At 36.9% G+C, this 26,635-nt stretch overlaps 2 long non-coding RNA genes and 1 other non-coding gene across 3 annotated transcripts in view; 2 read left to right on the top strand and 1 right to left on the bottom strand.

Annotated features, from left to right (window-relative positions):
- Positions 1-26,635, bottom strand: part of LOC149052809 (uncharacterized) — an 84,159-nt gene that overhangs the window by 12,874 nt on the left and 44,650 nt on the right. The window lies entirely within an intron of this gene.
- LOC149052812 (uncharacterized) lies at positions 8,414-9,058 on the top strand. Its single transcript, XR_016186437.1, has 2 exons — positions 8,414-8,534; positions 8,703-9,058. It is a non-coding gene; the product is annotated as an uncharacterized LOC149052812 (long non-coding RNA).
- Positions 15,594-17,730, top strand: LOC113673781 (uncharacterized). Its single transcript, XR_016185132.1, has 2 exons — positions 15,594-15,746; positions 15,790-17,730. It is a non-coding gene; the product is annotated as an uncharacterized LOC113673781 (transcript).

Below are 26,635 nucleotides of genomic sequence, written 5' to 3'. Positions count from 1 at the left end.
GGAAAAGCAGATATTTAGACGTTAAGTTCTCTTAATTAAATTTGACAGATGAAGAATATTTTCGCCATATTTATCTAGCATATTTTTTAATTCATTCCTATCGAAAGATAAACACCTTGGAAAACTTATCATGCTTTTAATATTTGTCGTATGGCAAGTTTTTTAATAATAGACAGATAATAGAAAGAAAAGTCATGTTCCCGTTTAAGTCCACTTTCATTTGTCAGTGTTTGGAGTTAAAATACGCAGACGTGTTATTTTCATCAAACTTTGCTCCTAAAATTATCTGAGAGAGTTGATAATCAACCCTAATATAAAGCTCTTTAGCGCACGGATATCTATCTCCACTAGGTGTTCTTAAACTACCCATAGAAAAACGAATGTCCATTCAAAAATGTTGGTTTTAGATGTGAAGTGACGACGACTCGACCTCGACAAAAACTCACAAGAAATAATATATTCTTATTGAGCGAGGAAAAAAATACGATTTTTGACAAGTTGGCTAATTAACATTTACAAGCTGCTGCTTATCCTCATCTTATATAAAACAAAAATCCCGATGATTGTTGAAACCCTTTGTTTATCTGCTAAGCCCAATAACCAAAAGGGCAAGAAAGATTCAAACATAAAGTTTCCAAACTATATCCGATGAATAATCCTTTCTAATACATCAAACAATTTGGACGGAGTTGAAACTTCAGCGACCTTTTGGTAATTTTTGTGGTAAACCGAGCAACATATTGTTTACCAGAGCTTTCGTGTTACATAGAAGATAGGTTCGGTTAGTAATCCCCGAGTATTGATAATCTGCTTTCGTTGAAACAACCCTACGTTAGTTTGCTTTCAAAATCGTACCATATCCTTATTTGAGAATGAAGCCAACCTTTTTCTTTTGGTATGTAGAATTAAAGGAGCCGCGGGTAAATATCCTTTTCGTAAAGAATATGGATTTTCCAGGGAAAGTATTACTCAAATAACCCATCAAAGTTTTCGATATAATCAACTCTTACCTCTCAAGATGCAAAGCTCTTTGGTCCCTTACTGTTTTCGAGGTAAAAGTGCTTTCTTTTATAACAATATGGTAGCTATGGTTACCATAGACACACCTGGTTTCAAGCCAAAACGATGATTAACTTTAGAAAAGAACTTCCTTGTTCTCTCTACAATGTCACTGAACCATGACATTAATTAAACAATAGTTACCACGATCACGATCTCAAATTTTGCAATAAGCGTAAGTTTCGGCTGGTAACGTTGACAAATTATCATTATGAAATATCATATTCGGTCTAAAGTAGCTTTTAAACGATGTTTAAGAAGATTTCCCTTAAGCTCTCAAATAATCCAGTGTTTATCTAAGGAAACTCCACCGTGTGATAATAAAGGATCGCTAATGAAAACTAATACGGAAAGGATGTCTTTGACAAGGAAATATTGCCAGCCTCGAGAAACGTTAAGCTTTTCGTTGCATAAGCTATTCACAAAAGCTCTAAACATACAATAACACTCCTATGTTTGCATCAATCAAAAGGGTCCCACTTACAGAGTATAGAACTTCTTTAAAATAAGTGGGGGCCGAGTAGATTTTTACGGGCAGGGAAAACTGCTTTTTTTTTCTTTTTGCCTTAAGAAATGTTGCACTTTTTTGTGGTTTTGAAAGTTAGTTCTCTAATTAAGAATGGACTTTAATCAACCTGTCGCGTAATTTTAGTTTGAAAAGTAACTTTCTCTGGCCTCGAGAAAGTCTTCCAGCAAATACTGACGATTCGTGTTGGAATTTATCTATTAAAGTTTGTACGGCTCCATTTTGCGCGAAAGCCACAATGACCATAGCTCACGGACGTCAAGCACATGCAATACAGATGATTTGCTCGAACCTCAAGGGCTTCAGAGCTACAGTACAAATTCAAGTTGACAGTAAGGACAAACAGATTAAACATGATGCGATATAAAATTTCATTGATATGCCAAATACTTAAAATTATCGCTAAATATTTTTTAGCTCGACAGTTTTTCATGAGTCGTCGACAGTGTAGTTCAAACAAATTAAAGGCGCCGCAAAAATGACAATTTTTTTTCGTCATACACAGTTTCTCGAAATTTGCTTCCTTTCTTTTAATATTACCCGTAGTTTATTGAATTGTCTTCTGTCTTATCTCAAGCAACTTTAAATCAACACGGAATAATGACTCGAAATTATTTCAAAAGTTCCTATTCTTGTAAAATCGTTCGCTCTTCTTCCTAGGGCTTCGGCACCACAAGTTAGACAAAGAGCACAACGTTTTTTTTGGTAAAAACATCTCGACAATTTGTGCACGATGAAACATTTAGCCGGCTTCACGCACTCTGTAAGAGTTTTAAAACATAGTTTAGGCGCACTTTTACCAGAATAAACAACACATTTTTCCCCTATTATTTAACATATTAAATGTTTTGTTCAAGATGACAGACAAAGCACATATCAGATGCTGTTTACGTCTTTCTATGAGACACCAAATGACGTCCAAATGATGGTTCTCGAATTTTCAAGGTACACTTAAAATTGTTTAAGTTCTTAATAGGTGTGATATGCCACTGAAAAATAGCTCAATAATTTCGAACTTCAATTTAATTAAAGAAATAAAGCGTTGGAAAAAATTGTGTGATCCACATATCTAATCCTCAAGTCTCTATTGTTTAAATTTCAATTGTATTAGTCTCGATGCACGAATGGTTTAATTTCTGAAATTGAAAACTGTCCAACAATCTTTAGAACTTATGTATGGACGACCTTTTTTCAACATTCGTTACATGTTTGTTTTGTATCTGAAGCAAAGAACTTTACATGAATTCAAGAAAATGTTCCAGTAGAGAATTGTGAAATTGTTTCGAAGACAGCTTTCAGGACATGGGGTTTGCCTCAACTAAGAGGCGTGCATTTTTCAAGGAACTCATTTAGCGTCGCTCTAAAGGCCCTGTTTACTATTCGAGTTGTTATCAGATAGTTGTCTTTTAACTGTCGACTGGTCTTACACGCGTTTTCAACGACATAGAGAATACCTAATTTAGGCTGGCGATAAATTAAATCGTGCTATTTTTGGAAATATGTATCGACCAAACTGTTCGAATAAAGCTCATGTAGACTTATTTTCCACCGATTACGATTCCTCCTTTGTTAAATGTGTTTCATTGGCGCCTTGAAACGAAGTAAGTACGTGCATATGTAGGATATGGAATTAACAATCAAGGAAATGCAGATGTCAGAAATACAGAATATTGTGGTGAAACTTGCAATGTTTCCTCTGCGAAGCATCGTGTATGTTATAATCTTCATCCTGAAACTTGCATCTTCTTTTTTTATCCTTTATCAAAGGATAAATTATGATTTGCCTGGTTTTTTTATTAAATAATCAGTTCGGGAAGTTAAACGCTGACTGCGATAGCAATACTGCTTCCGTTGAACTAGAACGACTCATTGATAACAACTCAAGGCCACGCAAAAAATAGCATTACATTCGTCGTTTTATAATCGATAACAGAATCCTTGGAATCTTTTAGCCATCACAGCAACATTACGGCATTGAGGTTCTTAAAATCATGTACGAACATAGAGCAGCAGGCTCGTAGAACATCAAGGCGGTAAGACATCCAATAAATTTTATTCGTACCTTGAATTATGCATTGCCCCTATTTCATTTTCTACGGTCTTCTTAAGGACAGGAATTTGTGAGGAAACGGTTGCTAGATCCTTTTTTCCCTTATAACTCTACTTTTGGTGTGCTATCTTGTAAAATTAGGGAAAAAAAATTATAGGTTCCGTGTAACTTAATCAGCCCATCAAGAAGAATACGGGAAAATGGAGAAAAATTAATACTGCCTTCATTTGCGGATTTTTGCCTATCTGAGATAAAGAAGGTTAACAAATAAAATGCTTGGGACAAGGCAAATTTGAGTGATGTTTTTATCTTATCATTTTAGGGGAGATGGAACAAAAGCCGTTAATAAGCTATCCGCAAATTTTTCTCAAATTCCTTCTCTACTTCATGATCGATGTCATGAAAAAAAAATCGTTTTTCTTAATAAACCTTTTATCGCCTTCTTCATTTTACAAGTCCTTGAAAATTCAGATTTTTCCTACTATACGTTTTTACACGATTTCCTTCGGTTATTTAGACCGATTATCATAGAAAGAGGAAATTTATGCTAATTTTCATTGAGTCAAGCCATGTTTGTCTGGCATCACGCAGCAGATTCATATACCGGTTCAAGATGTTTCTATCGATGAATTTAGAATACATTGGGAAATTCAACTTTTTCCAGGAAAGAGTAAATTAAACTATAGAAAGCCAAACACTGTATTTTTCAAACCAAAAATATCGAAATTATCAACAATTTAACGGTCGACAGATGCCACCTGTTTTTGAGGTGAGTAACTTTAAACTAATCCTTAAACATGTTTTTGCTTATAACTTTCTCTGAGACTTGCACAATAAGCGATTTTAACTTTTGATAGATAAACTATGTTTATGGACGAATACACAACAAGAAAAAAATAATTATTCCTTACCATATGTCAGCACTGTTCTTATGTAAAAACAATTTTTCTGAGACGATTAAGAGCGGTTAAAATGTGCTTTCATACGATGCAAAAATTACAAATTCCCGCCTAATAAAACACAGGGAAATTGAACATAAAATAGTGCCATGCTTAAATGTTGTTGAGAGTTGGGAATGTAACCATTTTGAATAAAGTAATTCGTATTTGCCGAAGTTTTTGGTCGTTTTGCATCCAAAATCCAATTTTCTTAATAAGAAACGATAAAAAATTTCCGTTAAATACCTTTTAATTTTTCAAAAATGAGTTCCAATCATGGGTGGATGTCGAATGTCGGTTTTTGACTAATACCCCATTCACACCAGCAAAACATGTTTTGTTAAACTGGTTTTCATTGAATGAAAATTATAAACAGAGAACTGAAAAACTTGATTTTCCATTGGATTCAAGTACTAGCTAACTTGCATTTCCAATGTGCTACATTCAAGTCAAAAATATTCGATTAAATAGTTTCTATGAAGAAAAAAAAATAAACTGTGTTTAACAAAACAACTTTTAAACATGTTTAAGCTTTGGTGTGAATGGGGCATTAGTCTTTGCTTATTGTTGTAACATTACCTCTTTTTGTTTCAGCAAAAGAGAATAAAGGAGATATATTAATAAGGTTGTACTCATAAGTGAATCCAAGTATAAAAAACGATTCTCTCTCTGCGACTCACCTTTTCCAAAAGTCAAGTTAGTGAATAATGCAGTCCATGTTATAAACATGAAAAATGAACAAATTCCATGCCTTCTTCAAGGTAACGGTTTTCTGTTTCTACCCTGCTCGTATGACACAAGTTTTAAGTTGATCACCAGCTCCCAGCAGTGGATTAAGCTTCCAAAATCGACCTATTTTTATGAACAAACCGTATTATGAAAATAAATTTTAAAAAAAGCTTGCAGCTGTCAGTTCTATGTGGAAATTAATGCAAATGACGCAAATGGATGTTATCCGCTTCGCTCGATGGAGAGAATTGGGTCTCATAGGAATATCTTTACATCTTAACATGTGTATTAGAAACCGAAATTAGTCCTTAGAACAATATTGTAAAAATTTCGATTACCTTCTTGAGGAGGTTTAATTTACGGCGAAAAACCCTAGGAAAAGCAGGTACTAAGACGTTAAGTTTTTTAATCCAAAAACTCTTATAGGCAACTGTCAGGCAAGAAATTTGCACTATAACGGCATGATCTTCGTTTATAGGGTTTCTACTGCTTCCGATTGGAAACAAACCTCTCAGCCTTCTGCCTCAAAACGCTTTTAAGATTTAATTCTCAAGATAATAATGACATGTATGACATTGCTGGTTATGTTCTCTTCCGTAATGATAACCTTAATTCCAGCAATGGATCAAGGTTTTATGGTGGTACAGCTGTGTACAGTAAAATCCCATACTTACCTGGATACCCCTATTGTCACAATATACATGGTGTTGAAATAACAGTAATTAAGTTAGCAAGTCTTTAGGATTGAATAATCATAGGGATATATCACTCCCCAAACGCGCCTGTAAGACAACTTTATGAAGCAATAACTGAGGTATTAAATAACATTTCACCAGACAACGATAACATTACTGGAGACTTTAATATAAATTGGCTTGTTGAAACAGACAGAAGACCTTTGTATAATTTACTAGTGAGGGATAACCATTACAAACAGTTCATATCAACTTATACAACTGACAACAACACAGTAATTGATCATATATATACAAATATATCTAACATTGATATACAAGCAGATTTTTTAGCAACATATTTCACAGATCATAAAGCTGTTTGGGCCTCATTTCACGGTGTCCTCTAACAAATTACTTTATCATGATGTACATTGTTTTTAAGTTAAGAGAGCAACAAAAGAAAGCAGTAAATAGTTATGAAAAGAGTTGTTTCCCTTTTTTCAGAGGAATTTGTAATGAGAAACTCGCAAAACTATTAATAAGGAAATGCTGCTTATTCATTTGGTACCAGAACAGGCCTTTTAAAATTAAGTTTGAAGTCATCTTTCTAAGAGTTGTCCAGTTTAACAACCATTTACAAAAGACAAAAATAAACTACATAACACACAGTCTTGAAATTTCAAGGCAGCTCCTTTCGCATCTTGGCTAATTTCTAACTGCAACCTTTATTGACAACCCTGCATTAAACAATTATTCCACAGTTAAGTCTGCAACCCCGCCCCTCCTGAAATACTCCAGGATACCAAAAAAAACAACAACAAGCAAACAAACATATTAGTGAAGTGAGCAAACAACCACATGCGTGACTTTCACGTAATATAAAATTCGTGATTGCAGCATTCCCACGTGCGTAAATTGCTTGTAACTTATGGGAAACACATGCATGTTACACCAAAAAAACCCGCGTGTAGCAGAAGAGGCCGATTACTCGCAATTTCTCGTAATTTTGAATTTCCCTTTTGTTTTTCAGAACACCCATATACCTGTACTTTTTTACACCGATGCGATAGAAATTAATTGGAAAAGCATTCCTTGAAATAGGAAGTCGTCCTGTATTTTCAGCGAAAAAGATCGTCAAGTGATCAAAACAACACCGGCCAGATTATAGTCACGTGCTCGGCAACGACTTCTTGAAAGCGATCATCTTTCATTCTTACCATCAAAACAGTCACGTTTGCATAGAAGAATAACAAAACGAAACGATTACAACGGAAAGACTCAAATTGGCGTAGAAAGAAATAATGCTGCAAATTACCATTTTTTTTATGTCATGGGTACATGTTTCCGTGGGAATTTCTGTGTCAACAGCTTGCTGTCACTCACAAAGTCTTCGTGATTCTCGCTGGTCCTCGTTATGTTTAGCGCATGGACGATTCGAAGACCCTTCAAATTTGGTTTTTAAGTTGATCATAGCACTAATCTGAAACATTTGAAGTCCATTTCAATATAGTAAATGTCGAAACAGGCGTGTAAAGACAATAAATATCGCAACGATCAGTGCAATCATAATAGCGCCAGGACTTTGGACTTACTTCTTCGGAAGGATAGATCTCGAGTTCAAAGCCGACTAATTACGACTAATTACGAAGAGTCCACGCTAATTTGCATGTCACAGAGCGCCCACAAGAACTCGTTTCTACGCTATCGTGTATCCACGAGTTAAAAAGTAGTAGCAGAAATTTTTTCAATTTTTTTTCAATGACTGTTACGAAAATATTTACTGCTCCAAGTATTTCCAGTATTGCCGTATAAACAAATAAATAGCCTAAGCCACCAAGAGGTAATTTATTTGTTGAAGACGATTACCAAACGTTCAAAAACACGCCAAAAAGCTTCCAGGGAGGGAGGGAAAGGCATATTGCTTGATAAAAGTATAAGTTAATACCCCAGATCTCTCCTGTGAATCTGTATTTGTTCAAATAATTCCCGCACAAAAATTACTATTCAGGCTGTTAATTCCAGGCCTAATATCACCCCTGTAGTACAGTTGACTCACGGTGAGCGACAGGTTTGCTTCCGCTCAAAAACCCCTTGCAAACACTTTGTCAATAAAATCCCACACAAGTACGCATTGCGGACCTATTTTTTTTTATCGAGTGATTAATAGAAGATTTTAATGCGACAATTTCTTTTATTCGCGGCTTTTTTCGTTTTCCGTCCGTGTGATAAAATCATCCCCACAATTTGTGCACGATGAAACATTTAGCCTGCTTCACGCACTCTACGAGAATAAACAATACGTTTTTCTCTATTGTTGTGTGGGATTTCCCACACTTTGTCAACGCCCGCGAAATTTATTTCTTTATTTCTTTGTCCAAGAGAGAGAAGTGCTTGTCACGTGGTTTCTATTTGCGTTCAGTGAGCCGTGAAGACTGGATTCCAGTCGGCGTTTTTTCATAGGGTATTGTACGGCGGCCATTTCTCTTCTCAGTCGTTGGTTTTGGAGAACTTATTAGGAATTTCATGTTTGTTTCTTGGGGATTTTTGTTTCCAAGGTAAGGATAAGTCATTTCATATTTTCACGGGTTCTTTGCGTGCTTTAACTTTTCAATTTTGTTGTGGGAGCTTCACGATTAAGCTCTCACGAAAGGCGATTACGTTTGTACACCTGGTTTGTGTTCTTTCTTTCATAATCTGAGGCGTTCGTTTCGTTATTTCTTCAGGTGTCTATAACAAAAGATTTTTTCACGTAAGTCAACACGCTGAAACGCGGCTTGTGTTCAGTGCAGGTTGCACAGGAGCTTTTACGCTTTCGCAAGCCAACATTTATCGGCTTGGACCTTCGGTGCGGGTTGTGTCAGATTGAAAGGAGTCATTGTACTCTCGCAAGCCAACATTTGTCGGTTTGAATGTATTTGTGCGGGTTGCGCTTCAAAGAGTCTCAGGGTGTCTCAAAGTGTCTCACTAGTGTCTCAAAATGTCTCACGAGTGTCTCAAAGTGTCACAAACTGAAAGAAACTATTGTTTGCCTTGAACTGTCAAGAGTGTTATCTATTTTAATAAACTGAGTTTCTAGTTAGTTGGATTGTTGTTGTTGCTCGCTCAAACACACAAGTAAACATGGGGATCTCCATTGACCAATTCCGTTCAAGGATTGGATCTCATGAAGATTTACATCCTGATTTTAGTGAAAACTATGACCTCTTTGATGATCTCAACATTTCATCAACATCGCTGAATAATGAACCACTGATATTGAATGAATTACCTGATTTTGATTTTCGTCAAATGGTCCAGACACCCGATAAAGAGCAAAAAGAATTTTTTTAACACATTTTACATCAGATTAAAACCTCAGAAACCCCTTTCTTCTGCTTCCTCAGTGGAGGGGCTGGTGTTGGCAAATCGCATTTAACAAAAGCTTTGTATCAGGCAGTGCTTAAGTATTATAACACTAGAGCTGGTGATGATTTTCATCAGATCATAGTTATACTATTAGCTCCAACTGGTAAAGCTTAAGGGTGACACTCTTCATAGCACTCTGGCCATTCCTGCCAATCAATCACTGAGAAATTACAAACAGCTTGATTCAAGTAGACTAAAAACTTTGAGAAGTCAATTGATTTTTGTTGATGAAATCTCAATGGTAGGAAATGGTATGTTTGCAATACAGCTAAACAATAGGCTTAAAGATATAAAACGCTGTAGAGAGGATTTTGGAGGTGTGAGCATAATTGCTATTGGTGACTTATTCCAATTAGAATCTGTTATGGATGCTTATATTTTCAAAGACCTCAAAAATGTAGATTTATGCTGTTCTTTCTCCCAGTTTATGGCATAAACACTTTAAAATGTTTGAACTTAATGAAATCATGGGTCAAAGAGACAGCAAATTGTTTGTAGAATTACTTAATAGGTTGCGTAAAGGTAAACACACAGTAGCTGACATTGCAAAACTTAAAGAGAGCTATACAAGAAGACATCAACAACCCAATAGATGCAGCTCACCTATTTATACAGAATGCTAAAGTAGATGAATTTAAACAAAGGGCCCATAATGCAGCCACAGGAAACAAATTCACAATAAATGCTCAAGATAGTATTATTGGAGCTATCTCTCCAGAGCTAAGAAACAAAATACTAAGACAAATACCCAATGATCCAAGAAAAACAAAACAGTTAGCCTCAACCCTTTGTCTTGCTGAGGGTGAAAGAACACACCTTGTCATGAATGTACGAACCGAAGATGGCATGACAAATGGTGCTGGAAATGTTGTTAAACTAGTTCAGTTACATCAACAAACCAAACCATCTGGTATTGTATGGGTACAATTTGACCACTCAGATGTAGGTCAGAAAACAAGGAATGAAAAAAGACATTTGTATGTACAGTGAATTGAACACACATGGACCCTAGTAAACCCTGTGACTACACAGTTTGCGGTAGGTAGAAAAAGAACAGCACAAGTTGTTAGAAAACAATTTCCACTGTGTCCTGCAGCAGCAAAAACAATTCACAGGTCACAAGGTGATACTGACAGTAGAATTGTTGTGGATTTTAGAACCAGAAATACTATTCCACACATACATTATATGGGACTCAGTAGAGTGACTGCTATAGAAGGCCTATATATTTCTGATTTGTGTGAAAGCAAGATTGCTGTTAATCCAGATGGAGAGATTAAGAACAACTGCAAAACTTAAGCTTTGCATCTCCCTCTCCATGACATAACATTTCCCCTTCTTAAACTGTGTTATCTTAATGTAAGGTCTCTTCACAAACACATAGAAGATATACGTAAAGACTTAATTTATCTAAGTGCTGATATCAATATTTTCACAGAAACAAGATTTAATTCTCAAGATAATAATGACATGTATGTCATTGCTGGTTATGTTCTCTTCCATAATGATAACCTTAATTCCAGCAATGGATCAAGGTCTTATGGTGGTACAGCTGTGTACAGTAAAATCCCATACTTACCTGGATACCCCTATTGTCACAATATACATGGTGTTGAAATAACAGTAATTAAGTTAGCAAGGTTTGAGGATTGGACAATCATAGGGATATATCACTCCCCAAACGTGCCTGTAAGACAACATTATGAAGCAATAACTGAGGTATTAATAACATTTCACCAGACAACAATATCATTACTAGAGACTTTGATATAAATTGGTTTGTTGAAACAGACAGAAGACCTTTGTATAATTTACTAGTGAGGGATAACCACTACAAACAGTTCATATCAACTTATACAACTGACAACAACACAGTAATTGATCATATATATACAAATATATCTAACATTGATATACAAGCAGATGTTTTAGAAACACATTTCACAGATCATAAAGCTGTTTAGGCCTTATTTCACGGTGTCCTATAACAAATTACTTTATCATGATGTACATTGTTTTTAAGTTAAGAGAGCAACAAAAGAAAGCAGTAAATAGTTATGAAAAGAGTTGTTTCCCTTTTTTCAGAGGAATTTGTAATGAGAAACTCGCAAAACTATTAATAAGGAAATGCTGCTTATTCATTTGGTACCAGAACAGGCCTTTTAAAATTAAGTTTGAAGTCATCTTTCTAAGAGTTGTCCAGTTTAACAACCATTTACAAAAGACAAAAATAAACTACATAACACACAGTCCTGAAATTTCAAGGCAGCTCCTTTAGCATCTTGGCTAATTTCTAACTGCAACCTTTATTGACAACCCTGCATTAAACAATTATTCCACAGTTAAGTCTGCAACCCCTCCTGAAATACTCCAGGATACCAAAAAAAACAACAACAAGCAAACAAACATATTAGTGAAGTGATCAAACAACCACATGCGTGACTTTCACGTAATATAAAATTCGTGATTGCAGCATTCCCACGTGCGTAAAGTGCTTGTAACTTACGGGAAACACGCATGTTACACCAAAAAAACCCGCGTGTAGTACAAGAGGCCGATTACTCGCAATTTCTCGTAGTTTTGAATTTCCCTTTTGTTTTTCAGAACACCCATATACCTGTACTTTTTTACACCGATGCGATAGAAATTAATTGGAAAAACATTCCTTGAAATAGGAAGTCGTCCTGTATTTTCAGCGAAAAAGATCGTCAAGTGATCAAAACAACACCGGCCAGATTATAGTCACGTGCTCGGCAACGACTTGTGGAAAGCGATCATCTTTCATTCTTAACATCAAAACAGTCACACTTGCATAGAAGAAAAACAAAACGAAACGATTACAACGGAAAGACCCAAATTGGCGTAGAAAGAAATAATACTGCAAATTACCATTTTTTTTTATGTCATGTGTACATGTTTCCGTGGGAATTTCTGTGTCAACAGCTTGCTGTCACTCACAAAGTCTTCGTGATTCTCGCTGGTCCTCGTTATGTTCAGCGCATGGACGATTCGAAGATGCTTCAAATTTGGTTTTTAAGTTGATCATAGCACTAATCTGAAACATTTGAAGTCCATTTCAATATAGTAAATGTCGAAACAGGCGTGTAAAGACAATAAATATCGCAACGATCAGTGCAATCATATTAGCGCCACGACTTTGGACTTACTTCTTTGGAAGGATAGATCTCGAGTTCGAAGCCGACTAGTTACGACTAATTACGAAGAGTCCACGCTAATTTGCATATCGCAGAGCGCCCACAAGAACTCGTTTCTACGCTATCGTGTATCCACGAGTTAAAAAGTAGTAGCAAAAATTTTTTCAATTTTTTTTCAATGACTGTTACGAAAATATTTACTGCTCCAAGTATTTCCAGTATTGCCGTATAAACAAATAAATAGCCTAAGCCACCAAGAGGTAATTTATTTGTTGAAGACGATTACCAAACGTTCAAAAACACGCCAAAAAGCTTCCAGGGAGGGAAGGAAAGGCATATTGCTTGATAAAAGGAAAAGTTAATACCCCAGATCCCTCCTGTGAATCTGTATTTGTTCAAATAATTCCCACGCAAAAATTACTATTCAGACTGTTGATTCCAGGCCTAATATCACCCCTGTAGTACAGTTGACTCACAGTGAGCGACAGGTTTGCTTCCGCTCAAAAACCCCTTCCAAACACTTTGTCAATAAAATCCCACACAAGTACGCATTGCGGATCTATTTTTTTTAACATAGTAAATGTTTTGTTCAAGAAAATAAAATTTAAGGATAATGATCTTGTTTCTTTCAAGTAGCTGCATGAAGATGTTTTTTCGCCAAATATTTGTGATACCCACATTTGGAAGCTCGGTAAATTTTATTTTCGTTTTATTTCAGCTACACGGAAATAGAGGAGTTAAGGCCAGATATCATATCTATCATGGGGTGAAAGTCAAACTCAAGTTTTTCATGTATTCAGTACAGTCATTTCTTACTTTCCAAGATCCAACGTTCTTTGGCGCCCAAAGTTTAGAGTTATTGAGCCAAACGCGTTTTCTTTTATTACTGTCTGGTAGCTATGGTTACGATAGAAACTGTTAGTTTCAAGCCAAGACGATCATTAATATTAGATATGAATTTCCCTCTTCCTGTTTGGGTTCTTTGCGCAAAAAGCTAAATTGGTAAAATAATACGCAGCGAAGAATTTAACCTAATGCAACGGATTGAGTGGAGAAATGCGTCTTGGACTATAAAATGTTATTATTAATTCCTTGAGTATCTCATGTCACGCAGGTGTAAACTCCATTATGATTATAGATCGTTTTTTGGTAATTCATGTCAAACAAACGCAATGCAAATGAATTTGAGAGAAGAAACGAGACACATAAATAAAAATGCAAGACAAGTCCAGCAAAAATGGTTTTGAGACTCGCACAAACACAGAAGAAGAGGAGAATTTACCACTACGTGCTTCTTAGCTTTATTCATTTTATTCGACCAGAGTATATATATAGTTAATCTATGCTAACGGGACTGGAAAGACAGAAGTGTTTTTTGCTGTCGTCAATAATTTTCTAAAACGTGTTTAGTTTCCTTGTATGATTCTTTATCTTATTTTCTACCATCAGTTTATACAATAATATAAGTTGAAAGACTTGAACGGCTACCCATGCTCTAGAGGTTTTTGCATGCGTAAAGCGTTTAAAGTCTGGTCTAACAGGTGTTATTAGACAATGTTGCCTAATGACCCAATAGACACTAGGGTAGGTGGGATCCAAATATAGAACCTTTTTTACTTAGTGAAGAGCCAGTAAAATTGTGTTTTCGCTAAACATTTGGGTTGAAATGGCCGTGACCAAAAGTTGCATTCGCAAAGCTTGAAATTTTGAGTACTTTGTTAATCCGACCAATATATTAGTAAAGTTTTCATTGTGAGACATACACCCAGGGGTTGTTTAGTGCGATTGCAAAAGAACTCTTCGCGTCTCTGCGATGATTTGCAACTCTTGCAGTCTTGACCACTCAACACAGGAAGTATGTTCAATAGATAGTTAAGAACTTTATTTCTCTATCATTTACTCTCCAAAAATACATTTTGAATTTCTTTAACTATCAAATAAACTATCAAAAATGTAAGGCGGTGTGCTAATTAAAATTTCCTCAATTGACCGACCGAAACTTTAAATAAGTTGACAAAATAAGGATGAATTTCCCACTTGAGAAATGTAATAAAATTAGAAAAAAGTTTCAAACTTTGCCATAAGCATGTTTTGCAGAGTATATTGGGTTATTTTTCATTTCATCGTAAAAAACTCCGTACAAAGCTCCTTTCTTTTTTTTCTGCAAATATTTAACTCATTGGGCAGAAATGAAGGATGCGCAGAGTTTTCCTAATGCCCTTTAAAAATGTCCGAAGCTTCTAAGGATTTGTATAGCAAAGTTCTAATATTAAAAAATTTTGACAAAATGAAAATTATTATCGTACTTGCGAGCATCGGTGTGCTATCGTGTTAGTGAGTTGCTGCTTTGGACGAAATTTCGAGGTTCACACTCGTTTCGTCTTTGATCCCAAACAAATTACGCAAATCCCATATAACAGTCATATTGCACTTCCATACAAACACAGTAAATTGGCTGAAATAGCCAAACTTCGACCCGGCACATCCGCGAAAGAAGACACTATTGGTAGGTTGCGAGCATCGCGCTGCGAACAGGGGTCTCTTATCTCTCATTTTGTGCCGCTTTTTTGGATGAATGTGGCATTCTTTTTGATCCCCGTAAAGTTGAAGATTTGCAGTATTCATCGCGAACAGAACTTTCGCCTTTAGTCACGCAGAAAGGATGTCGCAGAAGTTAGATCGACGGTTCTTCCCGAACAAATGGTTTCCGACGCCATTTGTACTTTCAAAGGCTTGGTATCTTAGCTTGTTTACATAGGTCAGATGATATAAATAAAGAAAACTGATTGGTTCAAGGGTGATATTAAAAAATAACCGTGCTTTGCCGTAACGCTATCCATTCCGTGACATGGTTGCGTGACTTCCAATTTAGGCATAAACGTGACGCAAGTTTCTCATTTCTTTCCGGTCTCAATCTGTTATTTTGTAATAAAATAATATAAAATCTTACCTCTCCAGTTTCGTAATCACTTGAAACATTTACAATGTCGGACGTACCTCCTCCCAACTATATATTTAATACGAAATTGGCACCACAACCTCCTTCACTGAAATATGTCTCACAGTCCATGGCGAAAAAAAGTTGCATTTACCTTTGACATACCTTTCCCTATGCTTAAAGCTTGGATTGAATTCCTTGATAAACCAGAAAATGAAGGGACAGAGGAAGAAGAACACGTGGATGGTGAACTGACGCAAGGTCAGAAAGTATTTCAGAAACGTATGAGGAAAAAATATAAAACTTACATAGACTTGTTTGAACTTATTATTCCTTGAAAATTATCTGTTTTCTATCAGAAAATCGGAAGAAGTGAGAAAAGAGTTGAATGAATCTCTGCGAAAATTAGCTTCTTCTGTGAAGTCTCAATACAAGCAGATCAGGGGGAGAAAGGGCCTTGCCCTGAACTTGAAAATAAAAAAGTTCCATGTGTTTGAGAGACATGTTCAGTCAGTAGCAGAGCTGGAGAGGGAAAATGAACAACTAAAGGAGTTGTACTCTTCCCTGCATGAAGAAATTGAAGAGTGGAAATCAAACTATGCAAATTTGGAGGAAGAAAAGAGAAAAATGCTTCATGAAATGCAAGCTGAAATAAGAACAGTTCAAGATGATGTTGAAAAAGCTGAGACCACAAATAAAGAATTAATTGATTATATTGAACGCCTGCAGACAGCTCAGCAAGACTACAAGGGGAAAGACATTTCTCAAGTAAAGAAAAAGTTGAGGACTTTGAAGACTTTCATGACAAGAGCTCAGACAGCACTGTGGTTTGCCAAGTCCTTTGGACTAGAAATTGAGTCAATTGCCATGAAAGAAGTCCAGACTGGAAGCAAGCATAATGTAAAAATGGCCAGTGACAAGCAGCAAGAAAACACTGCCACAGGGTTTGACTCCCTTTCAGAAGAGGAAAAAGAAAAAGTAGATAAAATTTTATTTCTTTTAGACAAATTTTGTGTGGGGGACTCATTTTATCATGAGTTCTCAATGTATAATGATCTTCCAAAATCATATCTAATTAAGCAACGGCGAACACAACTAAATGACATGTGCCATATTGTATCTACACCTGGGAGGGCTGAGGGTGCAGAAGTTTCATTCAAGGAACTTCTCAAGGAAAGGGTGCAAAATTTAATCAACCATAATCCAGAATTTGATTTCGAAAATGAAAGTGTTAAAGTTAAAATATCAGGGGATGGGGCAAGGATGACTCGCAATACAACCTTTATCATTCTTTCTTTTGCTTTGTTGCAAAATAACGGTCATTTAATGTCAGCAAGGGGAAATAACACAATCGCCATTGTGAAGGGCTCAGAAAATTATGAAACACTGAAGGAGTCATTTGCTAATGTATTTTCAGACATAAATGATCTAAATTCAATGACCAAAATCACAATTAATGGGAAAGAAATTAAACTTGAATTCTTTTTGGGGGGAGATTATAAATTCATTTTAATCATGTTGGGTCTCAAAGGTGCCACCTCATTCTATGCTTGTGCCTGGTGCAAAGTTCACAAAGATAAAAGATGGGATATGAACCATGAGGAAGATTTTTACAATAAGCCACCATTGCAAAGAACACCAAAAGAATTAAAAGAATTATCAAAAAAGGGCAGAGGAAATTTTTGCTGTGAACATGAGCCTCTATTAAACATTGAGTTAGATCATGTAATTTTAGACGAATTGCACCTTTTACTTAGAGTAGTTGATGTGTTACTAAATAATTTACTGGAGGATGTATTACCGTGGGACAAAAAAGATGATTTAAATAAGAAAAGGGGAGAAAAGAAAGGTGTTCATCGAGAGAGGCTGCAGGCTGCAGGCTGCAATACGCTCATGTGGGGTTAGTTTTGATATCTGGGAAAAAAACCAATGCTGATGGAAAGGGATCAGGCACCTATGATTTTACAAGTTTGCTTGGGAATGACAAAAAGCAACTCCTGAGAGAGCTCCCAGGCAAAATTTTAGGTGTTTTTCAGACTTCAACTTCAAATACTGTCAAGAAAATATGGGAAGGCTTTAGGGAACTATATACATTTATTGGAAGTAGTGGTCAAAATTCAGATAAGCAAATTACAGATTTTTTTGAAATGGCTAAAAGCTAGGTAAACCTTTTCATTTCTCTAAGAGACAAAAGAAAGGGCTATGAACGTGCACGAATAACACCATATATCCATGCTATGGTGTTCCATATCCCCAAGTTCTTCAGGACCCACAAGTCTGTAAAAATTTTCACAGGGCAGGGTGTGGAGAAAAACAGTGATTATGCTAGAAACATTGTATTACATAAATCAAATAAATGGGATGCTGCCTCAGATGTCCTAAAAGTTAAGGCCAGACAATGGGCACTAAGTAAATCAGAAAGGGAGAAAAGGCCATATAATAAATCAAATACAGATTACTGGGGAAAAAGATCTCCTTAAGGCAAGGAGCAAGAAAAGGAAAACAACATTTGATCCTGAAGAACCTGAGTAACGGTTAGTTTACCGTGAGGGTAACATATATATCTTAGGGTAGTTTCAGTAGACCACCACTGCACTGCACAATGGAGAGAACTCATTATTGAAAAATAGAACAATAACAACAATGATTGGGATAGCAATCTCAAATACTACAAAACTATTGATTTTTTTGTTCTTTGGATTGTAAAAATGTTCTCTTAAAGCTGGCATTTAATGAAGTGGAGGTCTACTCTTGTGTCCTTTATACTTACTAAACAAATTGTAAAACAGCCTGCACACCGCAAGTACTTCTAGGTTGTAAATATGAAAAATTTGACTCAATATAAGAATATGTGATGAACTACTAAAAAAATATAGATTTTCTATTTTGTAATAAATACACAATGCCAAATAGAATCAAATCAAGTCTTGGTTTCTTTAATTTGTCTCATGTCAAGCTACATGCTGCTTTACAAAAAGAAATACTCACTTTTTCTGGCCTATATCGTGGGCAAGGTGTAATTGACTCCTCTGTCAAGCTATGAGTCTTTGGCCCCCATGACAAAAACAATCTGACCTTCACAGGAAAGTCAATTTGCACCCCATCCCCTATACTATCTATTAGCCTGTGCCACCCATTAGGAAAGTGGCATCTTATAAAATCCTGTTTTTCAAGGAGGATGTATCCACTGTCATTACTTTTCCGTCCCTTAACTTTAAACAAAAAGTTAAAATAAGTGTGGTTAAAAGCAATGACAGTGGGTAAGTGAGACTTTGATTTTAACTGCTCTAAAATACCAATGTGGAGACCCTCACTGGCATCAGCAATCTCTTGCTGTGTGAGCCTTGAGTTGTTGAATGACCTAAGGGCAAGGAAAAAACATTCATCTTAAAAAATAGTATTACAACTTTTACATTGAATAGGAAATTATTACATACAAGCACAGAATATCAACAGAAGAAACCAATGTAACGGATTCCCCCTGTTTTTTGTGTAATTATAAAGCTGTTAATCACACATGATATCTCACCTCAAAGCAAAGGCGTTTAAATCCTCTTCTGGCTCCCAGGAGTTTTGTAGGTTCGAGCAGCCCTTCCACTTGATGAAATATTCAATCTAGACCAACGATTGAGTAAGGTTTAACGAGTATTCGTTATGAAAGAGAGATTCAGTTCAGTCAAACACTCGGAGCAAAGCAGATTCGCTTACCTTTTCCTTACCGACTCTTTTTGAAACGACTCTTTCGATCTCGTAGAATCTAGATTTTTTTCTCTTTCTCTCTGTGTAAAAATCCGCGGTACTGAGATCATTCAGCGATTTATAAAACAAAATTTTTATATTTTTAGTATCGGATCTGGCTTCCAAGACCTTTACTGGAATACTTTTTAAATTGTAAAAAAAGTTTCAGGTTTTCCTCCGTTAGATAAAATTGGTGCAGACTTAAGGTTAACGAGACCTGTGAGCCAACATTGAGTTCCCGACTAATTTTTCTGAGTGGGAGCCTTGCAAATCGCCTTCTATATATTTCAAGGTTCTTCTATTTCAAAATCATCACTTTTACCATAATTTGAACGGAATTCAAACGAGCTGCATGGCAGTCAAAGTTGAGGGATAAGACAAAAGGATTTGTGAAAGGAAATCTTTAGAAGTACAGAAATAAACAGGCATAGTTTTTGGCAAGTTGGATCTTTCAAATACAGAAGATTTTTTCTATCAACGTTACTTTTCTTTAATGTAAATTGAACCCAAAGAGTGAGCTTCATCATTGTATTAAATTCACTCTCATCGCCTTATGGAATTTCCTGTCCTTTCCAGTTTCACAATTTGTGACATGCTTGGAACCGCCAGAACTGACTTTTTAGAATTTGGCTTATTTCTCTATTTATGGTAATGATGGAACTACAATTTCTACAAGGGGTGTCATTATAACATAAACAGATATCGTTGAGAAAAGGTTCACGAAGTAAACCCGTTGTAGGAAAATAAAAATTATGGATATTGATCCTGTTTATTTCGAGTACCGGAAAATGTTTTCTCGCCAAATGGTTGTGATACCCACATTTGGAAGTTCGGTAAATTTCATTTTCGTTTTATTTCAACTACACGGAAATAGAGGAGTTAAGGTGGATATCATATCTTATCATGGGGTAAAAGTCAAACTCGTTTTTTATGCATTAACTACAGTCATCTCTTACCTTCCAAGATCCAACGTTCTTTGGTGCCCAACTTTAGTGTTATCGAGCCAAACGTGTTTCCTTTTATTACTGCCTGGTAGCTATGGTTACGATAGAAACTGTTGTTTTCAAGCCAAGATGATCATTAATATTAGAAATGAACTTCCCTCTTCCTCTTTGCGCAAAAAGGTAAATTGGTAAAAAAATAATACGCAGCGAATAATTTAACCTAATGCAACGGATTGACCGGAGTAATGCCTCTTGGATCATAACTGTTATTATTAATTGCTTGAAAGTATCGCCTGTCACACCAGGTGCAAAGGCATCTTAATTATAGACCTTTTTTTAGTAATTCATGTCAAACAAACGCAATGCAGATGAATTTAAAGGGAAGAAACGAGACACTTCAATAAGAATTCGAGGCACTTCAAGCAAAAATGATTTTGAGACTCACACAAACACAGAAGAAGAGGAGAATTTACCACTACGTGCTTCTTAGCTTTATTCATTTTATTCGATTACAGTGTACAGACAAAGTTGATATATGTTAATGGGACTGGAAAGACAGAAGTTTATTTTTCTTTCATCCATGATTTTAGGAAACGTGTTTAGCTTCCTTTTATGATTCTTTATCTTCTTTTCTACCGTCAGTCTATACTATAATACAAGTTGGAAGACTTGAACGGCTACCCATGCACTAGACGTGTTTATTAGCATGGTTTGCGTGCGTTCAGCCTTTAAAGTCTAGTCAAACAGGTGTTTTTCGATAATATCGCGCAATGACCCAATAGATACCAGGGTAGGTGAGATCCAAATATAGAAACTTCTTTACTCAGTGTAGAGCCAGTAAAATCATTTTGTTTTCGCTAAAAATTTGGGTTGAAATGGCCGTGACCAAAAGTTGTACTTGCAAGGCTTGAAATTTCGGAGACCTTGCAACTCCGACCAATGTATTAAGACCTCTTTGCGTCTCTGCGATGATCTGCAACTCCTGCAGTCTTGACCACTCAACACAGAAAGTATGTTCGATAGAGAGTAAGGAGCTTTATTTCCGTATCATTTTTTCTCCCAAAATACATTTTGAATTTTTTTAACTATCGAACAAACTATTAGAAGTGTAAGGCAGTGTGTTGATTGAAATTTCCTCGATTTATCGATGGAAACTTTAAAGAAGTTGACAAAATAAGGACTTCTCTCTTGAGAAATGTAATAAAACAAGAAAAAAGTTTCAAACTTTGCCATAAGCATTTTTGATATATTAGCAGAGTTTGTTGGGCTATTTTTCACTTCATCAAAATGCCCCATTCAAAGCTCCTTTCTTCTTTTCTGCAAAATTCTAGTGTTGTTTTCGCTGTGGCAAACAATAGCGCCGTATCAATTCGGCTGTCGATTGTAAATAATCAAAATGGATTTTTTTTCTTAGTATCATGTCCGGTTCTAGCAATCTGCAAGATTACAGGCTTTATTTTCCTCTTATCTATGAGGTAATATAGGAATTTAGATCTACTCTAAATTCTGTGAAAATTTTAGCAACACACATCTCGGGGCTAGTGCCAAACTGTGCCGCCCGAACCTAACCGCTGTGAACTATAGTCTCCTCCGAGTGCGAGAGAGCGTACCCATATTTGCATATTTAATAGAGCGCATCCAGCGAGCCTAGGCTTCCTGTGCCTTTATCGTTCATTTCTTCTTCGGTTGATAAATCTCCGAATATGAGTTAAGGTCTCCCTCAAAATCCCTGTCTAAATCCTCTCGGCGTATTTAAAAAAAAAAATGGTGATCTTTGATTTCGTTTTAGGCCATTAAAGCAAAGAAATTTCGCTGAAATTTTCGTACCCGAGATTCTTGCCTGCAAAACAGAAAATAAAGCTAATGACCGTGAATATATGAAAATCATGTATGGGAACTGCGGATTAATAAATGAATGTGAAAGAGATCTTCGCAGCAGTGAGCACTACCTAAGCAGTAGTGAAAATAAAGCCTGAAAAGTTCAAGCCATAGAGATTTGAATCCATGAACTTTGGAATAACACTGCAGTGCTCTACCAACAGAGCTAAGGTGATTTTCATATATTCACTTCACGGGTTAATTACGAATCGAAGCGACGTTATGACAAGCCCCCAATTCTTAATGCGCAATTCATATACATGACTTTCATGTATTCACAGTCATTGATTATCACTTCACGGGTTTATTATGAGGCCAACATAATGACCAGCCCCCAGTGGTCTTGCCAGCTTTGTTGGTAAAGCACTGCATTGGTGTCGCAAAGGTCATGGGTTCAAATCCCTTCCGGGCCTAGCAAAAATTGTAGAAACCTACCGTATTGTGTAGCTTGTGCTCGTGTGAAAACGGATTAACAGATTCTGAAAGGTCCATTACATTTACTTTGATGTTCAATCATTGCAAAACACTCTTTGAAAATGGTTTGTGTAAAATTAATGTACATTTTCTATACGTTGTACGAACAGCACACGCAGGAAATCATTACGTTTTCCTGCATTTACACACTATAACCTTCAAGGATCCACGGCAAAAAAACATGCGTTCACTGTTAATTTTCCGAAATGGTGAATGACTGAGAAATTCAACATTAAACTGACGTTTTCCGATATCGGAAAACGTGCGGCAAATTCATTGTTCACCCTCAGTAAAACTCAGGAAAAACACGAACTTCATCGCAAGTTATCCAGCACCAGGAAAATACCAATGAATAGCCTGTTCACCTGAACGTTTTTCTATAGTTTTCCCGTGCGCGCGAACAAGGCATTTTCCAAGCGTTTTCCCACAGAATAACTAACGGTGAATGCCATGAAAACATGATGTTTGTCGATTGTTTTCCTGCTTCACGAAAACGCTATTGTATAGCTTGTTTTCCTGAACATTTTACTCAAGTTTTCCCGAGCGTGCGATCGCTGCATTTTCCGAGCGTTTTCCTCGCAGAATTACCAATGGTAAATGCCATGAAAACATGATGTTTGTCGATTGTTTTCCTGCTCCACGAAAACGCTAGTGTCTAGCTTGTTTTCCTGAACGTTATTCTATAATTTTCCCAAGCGCGCGAACGTTGCATTTGTCGAGCGTTTTCCTGCAGAATTGCAAACGGTAAATGCCAAAAAAACAAGAAAATCGTCGATTGTTTTCCTACTCCACGAAAACGCCACTGATAGCTTGTTTTCCAGAACGTTTTTCTATAGTTTTCCCGAGCGCGCGATTGCTGCATTTTCCAAGCGTATTCCCAGATAATTACTAATAGCATGAAAACATGATCTTTGTCGATTTTTTTCCTGCTCCATGGAAACGCTAATGTATGGCTTGTTCAACCGAAAGTTTTTCTCTACTTTTCCCGAGTACGCGAACGATACTGTTCTCACAGAATTACTAACGACCTTTATTAAGAAATGAAGATGTGCTGTTCGTCTCTTGTTTCCCTGCTCTATGGAAACACTTGTGAACAGCTTGCATTGTTTTCCTGTAGCTTTTTGTAGTTTAATTAAGCTTATTGAGTCATTTGAGTGGATTGGATCATTTCAGGCAGTTGGGTCATTTGCACTGATTGGGTCATTTTCGCTGATGGCCACATGTTAGGTTCTGCTGTTTCAGAAAGTAAATGTTATTTGAAATTATTGGGTCATCTGAAACAGTTAGGTCACTGGAACCAATTTGGTCCTTTGAGGCAATTCTGTCATTTGGGCCAGTTGGATCATTTTAGGCAGTTGGCTTTAATTGGCTGATTGGGTCATTAGAGGCAGTTGGGTCACTAGAACTGGTTGAGTTATTTGAGGCAATTCAGTCATCTGAACCAGTTGGTTCATTTAAGGCAGTTGGCTATTATGGACTGATCGGGTCATTTAAGGCAATTCAATCATTTGAGCTGGTTGGGTAGTTTAAGGCAATTCAGTCACTTGAGCTGCTTGGGTCATTTGAGGCAATTTAGTTATTTGAGCTGGTTGAGTCATTTGAGGCAATTCAGACATTTGAGCTGGTTGGGTCACTTGAGGCAATTCATTCATTTGAGCCAGTTGGGTCATTTGAGGCAATTGTGGTATTTGAGCTGGTTGGATCATCTGGGGCAATTCAGTGATTTGAGCTGCTTGGATCATTTGAGGCAATTTAGTTATTTGAGCTGGTTGAGTCATTTGAGGCAATTCAGACATTTGAGCTGGTTGGGTCACTTGAGGCAATTCAGTCATTTGAGCCAGTTGGGTCATTTGAGGCAATTGTGGCATTTGAGCTAGTTGGATCATTTGAGGCAATTTGGTCATTTGAGCTGGCTGGATCATTTGAGGCAATTCAGTAATTTGAGCTGGTTGGGTCATTTGAGGCAATTCAGTCACTGGAGCTGGTTGGATCATTTGAGACAATTGTGGCATTTGAGCTGGTTGGGTTATTTGGGGCAATTCAATCATTTAAGCTGGTTGAATCATTTGAGGCAATTCAGTCATTTGAGCCGCTTGGATTATTTGAGGTAATTCAGTCAATTTAGCTGGTTGAGTCATTTGAGGCAATTTAGTCATTTGAGCAGCTTGGGTCATTTGAGGCAATTTAGTCATTTGTGCTGGTTGAGTCTTTTGAGGCAATTCAGACATTTGAGCTCGTTGGGTCATTTGAGCTGGTTGGATCATTTGAGGCAATTCAGTCATTTGAGGCAATTCAGTCATTTGAGGCAATTGTAGCATTTGAGCTGGTTGGATCATTTGAGGCAATTCAGTCATTTAAGCTGGTCGAGTTATTTGAGGCAATTCAGTCATTTGAGCCAGTTGAGTCATTTGAGGCAATTCAGTCATTTGAGCTGCTTGGGTCATTCGAGGCAATTCAGTCATTTGAGCTGCTTGGGTCATTTGAGGCAATTTATTCATTTGAACTGGTTGAGTCATTTGAGGTAATTCAGACATTTGAGCTGGTTGGATCATTTGAGGCAATTGTGGCATTTGAGCTGGTTTGATCATTTAAGGCAATTCAGTCATTCGAGCTGGTTGAGTCATTTGAGGCAATTCAGCCATTTGAGCCAGTTGGGTCATTTGAGGCAACTCAGTCATTTGAGCTGGTTGGATCATTTGAGGCAATTCAGTCATTTGGGCCAGTTGGGTCACTTGAGGCAATTCGGTCATTTGAACTGGTTGAGTCATTTGAGGTAATTCAGACATTTGAGCTGGTTGGATCATTTGAGGCAATTGTGGCATTTGAGCTGGTTTGATCATTTAAGGCAATTCAGTCATTTGAGCTGGTTGAGTCATTTGAGGCAATTCAGTCATTTGAGCCAGTTGGGTCATTTGAGGCAATTCAGTCATTTGAGCTGGTTGGATCGTTTGAGTCAATTCAGTCATTTGAGCCAGTTGGGTCATTTGAGGCTGCTGGGTCATTTGAGGCAATTCAATCATTTGAGCTGGTTGGGTCATGTAAGGCAATTCAGTCATTTGAGCCAGTTGGGTCATTTGAGGCAATTGTGACATTTTAGCTGGTTGGATCATTTGAGGCAATTCAATCATTTTGAGCTGGTTGGGTCATTTGAGGCAATTCAGTTATTTGAGCCAGTTGGGTCATTTGAGGCAATTCAGTCATTGGAGCTGGTTGGATCATTTGAGGCAATTCAGACATTTGAGCTGGTTGGGTCATTTGAGGCAATTGAGGTATTTGAGGCAATTCAATCATTTGAGCTGGTTGGGTCATGTGAGGCAATTCAGTCATTTGAGCCAGTTGGGTCATTTGAGGCAATTGTGACATTTTAGCTGGTTGGATCATTTGAGGCAATTCAGTCATTGGAGCTGGTTGGATCATTTGAGGCAATTCAGACATTTGAGCTGGTTGGGTCATTTGAGGCAATTGAGGTATTTGAGGCAATTCAATCATTTGAGCTGGTTGGGTCATGTGAGGCAATTCAGTCATTTGAGCCAGTTGGGTCATTTGAGGCAATTGTGACATTTTAGCTGGTTGGATCATTTGAGGCAATTCAATCATTTGAGCTGGTTGGGTCATTTGAGGCAATTCAGTTATTTGAGCCAGTTGGGTCATTTGAGGCAATTCAGTCATTGGAGCTGGTTGGATCATTTGAGGCAATTCAGACATTTGAGCTGGTTGGGTCATTTGAGGTAATTCAGTCAATTTAGCTGGTTGAGTCATTTGAGGCAATTTAGTCATTTGAGCAGCTTGGGTCATTTGAGGCAATTTAGTCATTTGTGCTGGTTGAGTCTTTTGAGGCAATTCAGACATTTGAGCTCGTTGGGTCATTTGAGCTGGTTGGATCATTTGAGGCAATTCAGTCATTTGAGGCAATTGTAGCATTTGAGCTGGTTGGATCATTTGAGGCAATTCAGCCATTTAAGCTGGTCGAGTTATTAGAGGCAATTCAGTCATTTGAGCCAGTTGAGTCATTTGAGTCAATTCAGTCATTTGAGCCAGTTGGGTCATTTGAGCTGGTTGGATCATTTGAGGCAATTCAGTCATTTGAGCCAGTTGGGTCATTTGAGGCTGCTGGGTCATTTGAG

The sequence above is a fragment of the Pocillopora damicornis genome, chromosome 1 (assembly GCF_964200805.1).
Source record: "Pocillopora damicornis chromosome 1, jaPocDami1.2, whole genome shotgun sequence".
Lineage (NCBI taxonomy): Eukaryota > Metazoa > Cnidaria > Anthozoa > Scleractinia > Pocilloporidae > Pocillopora > Pocillopora damicornis.
The sequence above is the reverse complement of the archived record's forward strand: the minus strand, read 5'-3'. Positions and strand labels throughout refer to the sequence as shown.